The sequence below is a fragment of the Mustela nivalis genome, assembly GCF_964662115.1.
Source record: "Mustela nivalis genome assembly, chromosome: 4".
Taxonomy (NCBI): Eukaryota; Metazoa; Chordata; class Mammalia; order Carnivora; family Mustelidae; genus Mustela; species Mustela nivalis.
This window is the reverse complement of record NC_139023.1, coordinates 164,713,385-164,720,307: the sequence shown is the minus strand read 5'-3', so window position 1 is coordinate 164,720,307 and position 6,923 is coordinate 164,713,385. Positions and strand designations below refer to the sequence as shown.

The window sequence follows — 6,923 nt, the reverse complement described above, 5'->3', positions numbered from 1 at the left end:
GGAGATTAGCTGGAGTTGTAATGGTTTTAGTAATGTGCCCATGATTCCAGGAAAATCCCCTTTTCTTCCAAATAGCTCCATGGGCATGTGGTACCAGGAAGGCATATTTGGAGTCAGTATACATGTTAATTCTTAGGCTTTTGCAATTGCAAAGTTCTAGTGAGCACTATGGCACACCTAACTTTTATTCTTTCTATGAAAACTATTTTCATCAGAAAACCAACTGTCATTTGTAATTTTAACAGGGGCATCTTAAACCTGGCCATATAGAATAAGCTAGATTAATAATCTCTGAACATTTTTGCTCTATAGAGAAAGAAGTACAGTGGTCAGGTTCAGCCATACAGGTAACTAGGTTTAAAGTTTGACAAATTTTAAGTTTTATTTCTGGCATCTCTGTTAGTGTAGCCCAGTATTTAATAAGTTGGCCTCCATCATCCATTGGTGGCCTTTGGCTACTAAGACAAATTTGGACCTGATGTGACATTATTACAGTTAGGGATGGTCCCATAGTGAGCTTTGAGGCTCTTTTATGAGGGCTGTTTTAGGTTTTGCTAAAGCATCTGTTTGCAATTGCACCTCAATGGAGGTGGCCTCTAGATAAATATGACTAAGGGATGAAACCAATAAGAAGACCTTTGAGTGGTCCAACCTTAACAATATCCTAATTACAGAGGATCATTGTCAAGTGGGAGAAGAGTGCGGTATGCTGGCTTTTAGGCAATTTCATTATTCCAGTTGTTTAATCATGTGCCGTGGGGTCTGCTAATATCCCCACAAAATAATGAGATTGACTAAAGAAGCTATTGTACAAGTTCTCTGAAGTTTACCTCAAATTGTTTAGCTTAGGTAAACAAACATTTAAAGACAATCAAATCTAGAATTTAACATCCATAAAGGTGTGTTACTAAAATAGATTTTTTTTTTCTCTAAAATAACCCTCATTTACAGAGATAGCCAAATCAGGACTAATTCACTTGTGAAACAAGTTTAGTTTTGACAAACTTGGCCTATTATTTACATAAGCTCAGCAAGAACAATAAGTGTGATCAATAGATCTTTTAGCATCTGCTTTGCTGGAACTTTTAATAAGGAATCTCTAGGTTGAACTTTTAGTAGCCTCTCTGGGCCAGAAGCCAAGCCCTGTACTGGCCATCAGGCATGCCTGCAATACCTGTCGGTTTGGGCGAATTTCTCATTGGGGAATTTTCTTCTGAGACCGCACCTACCAAGGAGTGACATTCTTTACTCACCTGGTGAGGCTGCTGGGAACTCTGTAAGCAAGGTATCAGGCCAACAGTCCCAAGGGGCTTTATGGCTCTAGGTTTTATAAAGTCAACCTTAGTTCCTTTAAACTGTCTGGTTATATCCGAGTCTTTTTAAATATGACATTCCAGCCAAAGCCTTGGTAAAATAAACCGTGTTTCCAATTCTTTCCTGTTACAAGGAGAACAGATTCTTATTGGACTTATGCAAATGGCTGATTGTCATGGAAGAATGCTTACTTACCGAGACCTTTTGGTTTCAGAGGGTTCAGATAGAAAGAAAAGCTTGAATGCTTTGAGCTCTTTTATAAATGAGCACTTTTACATCTCTATAAGTTACAGATAACTAGGAGGAAGTATCCCTAGTCTGGAAGAGCAAACATCAGAGAGAACCAGCAATGTTTAAAATAAGACAAAACATTAAGAGATATAACATTATAATTTTTTAGTTCATTTAGTCCCGTGTTACCAAATCTAGTGAATGCGGCTTTAGTCAGTTTTGGAAATTTTTACCCATTTCAGTTTTAGGATTTTCAAGTATATCAAATATCTGTACTTGTCCTGAAAGTCCTTTATAGGAATCTCCTTGAAAATAAAACTCATTTTATAAGAGAATTAAAACAATTATAAGTGACAAAAACTCAGAATGGATATGGTTAAAGCTAAAGAGACACGGGAGTTTACAATTTAGCTGCAAGGAAATCAGGTTATTTTTGTGATACATAACATTTCCATAATTAGAGTATCAAGCGATGATCTCTCAAAACATTAAAACTTTAGGAAGTGCGTAGAATCTCTAGAATAGTTATAGTATTTTCCCAAATGTAATCCAAGGTTTATCATCAGTTCAGTAGTATTTCATGAGCAACTTCATATATTAAGGAAAAGCCTGAGTTAAAGAGATTTTACAATTTAAATCTTGTCAACATTTGCTAAGATCTCAGAAAGTTTTGAAGCACATGCCTAAATATAATTAGGGATGTTAAACACCTGATTAAACAAAACATAGAAACTGGTTTTTCTGGGCAGGCAAAGAGAAAATGACTTACATTCCTGTAACAGGAGATCAATTAATCTAAGAAAACTTTGTCCTTTGAACAGAGAATTTTAGTCTTATACTAATGTAATGTACTTTTAAAACCCATTTAGTTAGTCTATTTTAGTCCGTCCTGACCATAGCTAAAGTTCCTTTTCTGAAGATTTCCCTTTATAAATCTTTTATAACTTTCCTTTGCATTCAGGTCTTGTCCTAAGCCATTTCTTTCTAAGCAACCATCTCATTTAGGATAAAATTACCTTCCCTTACCTTCAACAAAATGTATTCCCATTCCTTAAATTTTTTTACTTATCATCTACTTTCCTACAGAGTTTCCCTTATTTCCATCAGTCTTAGTTACACTAAGCAGAATTTGATACTCTTAGAAACCCCTTAATCTCTAGTGAAGACTAAGTATTAACCAATTGTGAACTGTTACAACAGAATTCTTCAGGTGGCAAATTTATGAATCAGTTAAGTGGCAAACAAGTTTACCAAAGGATTAAAATACTCTTAGTTTCTTTGCAGTAAGAAGTCAAAAGCACAAACCTATATCCAGTAATTAATGACCTAGCATTTTATCCTGCTTGGTTAAGACCTAGAGGTTTATAATTCAATTTTATTTGTCATCCAAGCAAAACTTTAAAGCTTTCAGATTATCAAATACTTTGAAAGCGACTTCAGCAATTACCCATTAGAACTTTGAGACAGACAATTAACCACCAGTTTAGTTATTTCTTTGCTAACAAATTTTAATAAATAACATGAGCTTATTTGACCTTCAGTAAACTTCGAAGTTTCACATTTACTGCTGATAACTTAAAAGACAGGTCTTATTTTAATTAAACCAACAAACTTAACTTAGTTCCAACACTGATTTACGTTCCATCTTGACCCACTCCACTTTGAATGTTTACCTGAGACATGGTTGAGAAGATCTAGAGTGAGGGGGTGTTAGGTCCAGGCGGTGCTCTTCTTGCTCCTTGACAGTGAAGAGAGAAGGAGCTGTGGTGCATGATCTAGAGGCCAGTCTAGATCTATGCAGGCTGCACACACGTTGGTATAGAAATAGGAGAAGAGGGAAACAGAAGAAACAAAGTGCTGCCAGGAGGCAGAGAAAGGATTTCCAGTTTTGGAGCTCCTAAGCCCCAACAGAGGAGCAGATGCCATGCTTTTTCATTAGCCAGGGGGGAGGGGTTAGGCAGTCCAAGTCAGGCCAGAGAACACAGGGAAACCTCCCCGAAACAAAGAGTTTCGGCAGCTGCTTGGGAATATTCCCTATAGTCTCTGTCCCGAGTCAGACCAACCCCAGTTGGCTTCAGTTATAGCCATCAACATAGGAAGTGAGTGAGGGAGAAGCTCCCACATCTATTAGGAGAAACAGAGAGAAATAAAGCAAGAGTCCCCTTTGCTAGGGATGGCCCAGCAACCTGGGTTTACTAGAAGAAGGTTTATTTACATAATTATTATCCAATATGACAGGAGGAAATTTACTAGCTGACTCATTGAAACTGGTTTTAGTTCTTAATACCTATCTTTTATATTCCCTCCCAATATGTATGATGTTGCAGACAAGGGGAGGGGGACCTTTCAGGTGCTGTCCTGCTCGCGTCCCTCGCAGGAACTTAGGAGCGTCTTAGCTAAGGTCTATCCGTATAAACCCCGGACCAGGCTACTCCATGGAGTAGATGACCGTTATGCCGTATGACGCTCCGCGAGATTCAGGGTGCAGCCCACTCAGACTCCATAGCCAAAGGCAGTGGAGCCACATAAACATTCATACAGTCAGGCATTCCTCAGATTCAAACGGATCAGACATTTTTCCCTAAACAGAATGTTGCCTTCATAACTGAAACAAAGAACATATAGACACTTAGGACGTTGACAGGACAGCCTGGGCACAAGAGACAAAAATAGAAATTGCTGTGCGGGTTCGGTTCAGAAATTGAGACTACGGGTTATGGTCAGGAGGAAACCAAGATCCTCTCTGACTGACAGGTGGCCCAAGATAATGGCCCTCTTCTGAAACCCCAAGGCGTCCCTCGGTTGCAGCAGGGGAGAAGTCTGAGTTTGTCAACTCCTTCTCAGCCTGCCCAAAAATACGGAGCAACAACGTTGTTGTACGGAACAGAAAAACAGACAAACAGAGAGACAGAGACATGAATGACAGAGACACGGATACTGGCCAGCTTACCTCCTAGTGGGGACCGGCTAGAGTCTTGGGTGGGACTTCAAGAGATCTTGGTGGGACCTCCAAATGAAAGATCCTGGAGCCGCACCCAAGAATCAAACAGCACGCCTCCACTGGATGCAAACTGCAAGAGGTTTATTGGTTACACAGGCGCCTGCAGACCCATCAGCCTTTGTGGGCTGAGCGCGCCGGGCTAAGTTGGGGAGCAGATTATATAGGGCAGGGTTGGGGTGGCGGGAAGCAAGTTTACAGAAGCAGATGCATGGTTACAGGGATCTTATTGGTTAATTAGTCAGGCGTTGGATTTAAGGCAAGGACACAGCCGTTTGTTCTGGCGGGCCTTGCCTCAGCACTCTGGAAAGTCCCAGGTACACTCTATTCCTCATTTGTCTTTTTTTTATTCATCATATACTTTTAATTGCTCCCATTTCTATGTATTTACAAAGACTATGATGTAAAGGGTAAATAAATGTACAAGAGAGCACAGAATAGAAAAGAATGAACCTTCACACATTGAGCACGCGGAAGCCATAACGGCATCAAAATGGCCTGGGAGTGTTAACATGGCTTCCTAAGTGGCTAAATTATACCCAGGAGATCCTTGCTCAGCAGTGTAAGCTGTTAGCACTTTCAGACATTTTGGGAAGTGCATCCATTGCCCTATTCCAGGCTTAATTGCCATAATAAATGTCAATTAAAGCTCCTTTTAGATTTTAAACTGCAAAACTCAAATGAAACTACTTATGTAGAGATTCACACAAGACTTCCCTACATGAAGTCTCTCCTACAAGACACATGGTGTATGTACATTTACCATGGGATAGATATGTCCTAACAGATGCACACAGCAAACTTGCATTCCCTTAGAAAAGAAAGTAATTTTCTCTAGCTATCAACACATCACTTTTATATGGCATATAAACTGTTACATGTTTTGTATGTTAACAGGAATCCATTTTCTTTCAACAAATGTACACAGAGCACGTAGTATGTGTCGGGACTGGAAATACAGTAGCATGTAACAAGATAGAATGCCCCCTCCAATCAGCATGGGGAAACCCTCCAAGATGCTAGCGGGAAGTTGTTTTCCATCTCGGATTGGATGTCTACAAATGATTCTTTGTAACTTTTATTTATAAGGCTTAAAAGACAATTACTGATCCAGTGTGAATATAAAACAGGGCCTTTGTTAACTTCTGAACAAGGCAAAAACATTTTTTATGTCTTATGTATAGCTCATTAATTCAGGTGTCCACGAATTCCATTTTAGTTTAAGTTGCCCAAGCTGCCAATTGATTGATATCGTCATCCTCGTCTTATGCCCTCCTGGATGATGCTGCTCAGGATCTGTGTGCAGTGGAGGACGTGGCTGACATTCTCCCTGGCATCTTCTCTGGCTGTGCTGGGAGGGAGGAAGAAGGCACATTTGGAAGTCGGGTATTTGTCATCTTCTTATTTAATTCTTCCTGCTCCAATTCTTCAAGTTCCGCCATCAACTCATCCTCATCAAAGTCATCGCCAAATCCGACCCGCTGAGAAAAGGCTTCTGAGATTTCTTGGGCAATATCTTGTTGCTCTGTAATCTCTTGCATCAGATCATCTATTTTGTTCAGATCCATGTTAATTCCCGTACCACAAATTACGGATTGGCCTACACCAGTAGGAGCCAGGCAGGTAATGAAAGGTAAGTGAAGCAGAGAGAGTTTAGGGAGAAAGGCCTTCTTTGTTTTCTCACCTCGCTTATTCTGCATGCTGTGCTTCTTGGCCAGGGTGAGTTCCCTCTGGATTCGATTTTCCAGGTACTCTTGTTTCTTGCTCAGCATCTCCTCCGTCTCCCGAAGTCGGGCCAGGGCCTCCTGGGGGCTGGGAGTGGCCCGGCTTTTAGAAGAGCCTCCCCGCTTAAAGAACTTGCCCAGCTTGCTCATGGCTGTAGATTAGAGGGGCGAGCAGTCCCGGGAGTGTCTCAGCAGCTCCCCGGGCCGTGCCGGGGGAGCAGATAAGCGAGACCGTCCTCAGTTCTCGGGGGCGTCCTGAGTTGGAAGGCAGCGCTCCAGGGAACCAACAAGTCTCATTTGTCTTTTCTTTTGACAGACCGGGTGATCACAGACAATAGACATCCTGGTATGTGTTGCCATCCGGCTATGGGGACAATCAAGCCTTCAGCAAGGGGAGAGGGGGTGCTGTGGGGACATCAGGTTACTTAAACAAGCCTTTAGCAAGGGGAGAGGGGTCTTTCAGTAGGAGGTAGGTAAGGAAGGTAGTGGGGTCAGATCACATAAAGTCTTGAAGGCCATTGTAAAGATTTGCCTTTAACTTTGTGCCAGATGAGAAGAGCTTGGATGGTTTTGAAGAGGCTTGACTTGATTTAGATTAGAAATGGATCGGGGCGCCTGGGTGGCTCAGTGGGTTAAGCCTCTGCCTTCAGCTCAGG

At 41.3% G+C, this 6,923-nt stretch overlaps 1 pseudogene across 1 annotated transcript; it reads right to left on the bottom strand.

The window, feature by feature from the left end:
• Nucleotides 1–4,883: 4,883 nt before the first annotated feature.
• On the bottom strand, nt 4,884–6,474 carry LOC309863786 (charged multivesicular body protein 4c pseudogene; annotated as a pseudogene). Its single transcript has one exon. The product of its transcript is annotated as a charged multivesicular body protein 4c pseudogene (transcript).
• Nucleotides 6,475–6,923: the final 449 nt, after the last annotated feature.